Source organism: Dermacentor albipictus, unplaced genomic scaffold (assembly GCF_038994185.2).
Source record: "Dermacentor albipictus isolate Rhodes 1998 colony unplaced genomic scaffold, USDA_Dalb.pri_finalv2 scaffold_12, whole genome shotgun sequence".
Classification (NCBI taxonomy): domain Eukaryota; kingdom Metazoa; phylum Arthropoda; class Arachnida; order Ixodida; family Ixodidae; genus Dermacentor; species Dermacentor albipictus.
Window position 1 is genome coordinate 15,897,289 of NW_027225566.1, and position 2,849 is coordinate 15,900,137.

The 2,849-nt window shown below is 47.8% G+C and overlaps 1 pseudogene; it reads right to left on the minus strand.

Moving 5' to 3' along the window:
• Positions 1-524: 524 nt before the first annotated feature.
• Positions 525-698, minus strand: LOC139051577 (U2 spliceosomal RNA; annotated as a pseudogene).
• Between the last annotated feature and the right edge of the window lie 2,151 nt (positions 699-2,849).

Sequence of the window (2,849 nt, forward strand, 5' to 3'; positions counted from 1 at the left end):
ATGCTTGGGCATCCGGCACTTTTCCATGCGCAGAAGGCGCCATTCCCGAATGGGCGGTCAATCTAATATGTGATGCGTGGACGCTTGTTGAATGCCTGGATCCGCTGACCACATCTCGGTCAGTATAAATGCCATGGGTGCAGCATAGGTCGCCGCAGCCACCCTGAGACAGATCAGCGCCTCATACTGTGAACAAAGTCAGTGTCAGCCGAGAAGAGTGCTGTGTAAGTCGGACGCTAACTCTGAAGTGCCTCGTATTTCGTTTCGCGGATTCCTAGCTACAGGGAAGCGAGAGCAGCAGGTTTGAAATCCCTCGCTAGGAACGACTAAACGACTAATTAGATATCGCATTTCCCCGTCGTGTGTATCCATCATTTCGTATTCTCGGACTGAGTATAATGATGCAAAGCTCAGGAGCTCCAGAGAGGTGCAACTCCTAGCAATTTACAGCGAAGCTGTATATGGCTAAGTTCTGGAAAAACTTGTCTACGTCTGTTGAGCCGTGTACATCGCGAATTTCTCCCAATACGTGGGCCAATCTCGAAGCTAGCGCAATACCGGGCCGACCTGCGGTGGAGGTAAAGCAGGCTCTAAGCACTCCACAAATGTTCCAAAATAAGATCAATATCTTTGGTCCAAATACAACCCGTGTCAGATAATAAGCTGATAAGAACAGATACTACACATGCGTCGGCCATGTGTTCGTCCTCACCGACCTCTCTCTCTCGGCTTTCCAAGTGCTTGCGTATCTCATTTTCTTCCACTGTCCCGTGGTGCCGGTCCCGTAAGGGTGCCACCCGCCAAGATCGCGAGGTGTAAAGAAATGCGAACCGTCCATTTGGCTGCAATCCCGCAAACTTGGAACGTTTCACCGGAACAACAGTGATGTCTCAGAGGAAGTTTGTGGGGCACCAATTTTTTATGGCCTATGTTGTATGTGACCACTTGTGATTTTCGAGTGACCTCACAACGGTTACTGCACTGCGAGAAGTCGACAAACGCACGATCGCCTTGAGTACGGTGAAGCAGTGCGTGCCATCGAAGTGCGCTGAGGCGCATGTCTCTTCTATGGGCCGTCATTCGTTAGTAAGCTGTCGTGCCGCGTTTTGCAACAATAACTTGCCATGTATACCCCCGCTGCTTCATCATCTTCCGAGGCTCGACGTCGTGGAGGCGCGCCGAGCTGCGCTTCGGCTTCCATTTCTGTGCATATGGCTTCTAAAGCACGGCAATGGAGAGTTCACCATTTAAGGGCCCACATGCACAGCTTCGCTGGTCCTCTACCTTCAAAGAGTGGAATGACACTGAATTAGGGACGCCTATCGTGAGTAAATGCACATAAAGCCGAAGAAAGAGCGCAGTGATGCTGCTGTGAGGAAACAGGACGTTGCTGCTGAACTTGCTCCTTTGTCGATTCTGAAGCAACAAATTACCACCAAAGAGATATTGTTACGAGGCTTGTTGGCAAGACAATATTCGGGATTCTAAACTGTGCTATAGATACGAGACACAGAGGTGGAAGACATGACGAACGGAGAGCAACAACTGGTTTATTGAAACCATGCAATCCTGCCTCTTCCAAGAATGTGCACGCGCAAGACAATCATATCTGTGTGACCGCAGAACACTGCAAGCTGTCGCCTTTATGCGCCCTTTCTAACGTAGATAAGCCTAAAATATATGGAATGAACGAGAACAAAGGGGTTACCCGAGGGGTTACCCCTCGGTTAACCGTTTGGGTAACCCCTTTCTTCTCTTTCATTATAACAAGGGTCTCGAATTCGGCAACATTGGTGTTTTCAGGTAGCACGTGTGGGTTTATTCAGCAGTTGCATTCACCAAAAACGTCACCTACTTTCGATGCCTAACGTAGAAGGGATGTTTCACATCCGCTGCCAAGGTTTGTGAGTGATGGCGCTGTCTAACACACCCGCGGTAAGTTCTCGTAGTAACACATAAATACCCCAGAAAATGGATCGGAGAAAGGCGCTGCGGTAGCTCAATTGTTAGACCATCCCACGCGTAATGCGAAAGAGGTGGGATTGTTCCCCGCCTTAGGCAAGTTGTTTTTTTTCCACTTTCATTTGCATTAATTTACCATTGCTTTAGTTCAGTTATTAGGAGCAAATAATTTTCCGTGTGAAGTCCATGCTGTCCTTGTTTGTAGCCTTCTTATGATAAGACCTGTGGATGTGATCCCACATATGTGCCATGTAGAACAGAGGTAGAGGTGGTGTAGGAGTTACCGCTGACCTACGGGATATACAAGATGGCGCAAAGCAGATGTATTAATAAGCGTTTAAGGCAGCATTCAATGTCACTAGAACACGGCAGCGTAAAGCACCTCACATTTGATTGTTGTTCACGTGAGAAGTACAAGTCGTGTTTTGTTAGGAAGGTATTAGGGCGAGCCTAGCACTGAAGGGCACGTGAAATTTTGGAAGCTTCATTGATAGCAAGCCATAGCCCAGATAGGGGCATCAGCGAACCATCGGCGGGTCTTTTCAGCAAAGAACTTGATTTCTTTGCGTTGTTAGGGGCTTCATGGAGGAGTGTTCCGCGATCACATTGTTATGATTGTGCTCACGCAGGCTTCTTGTTTGAAGTAGCAGGAATTTGAGGTTTCAATAAACCAGTTGTTAGCATGTGTTCGTCCTGTCTTATACCTCGGCATCTTGTTCCCAGTGCAATGTAAGTCGCGAAACATTGCCATCAACCTTTGTATATGAACCGATGGAGACTTCTCATGCTGCGAAAAACTTTCCTTGCGTTTCAGCACCGCAAATTTTGCCGAATTTTAATAATTCTCGCTTCGGGAACATCCTGAGGTCCATATTTTTGCAGAACCT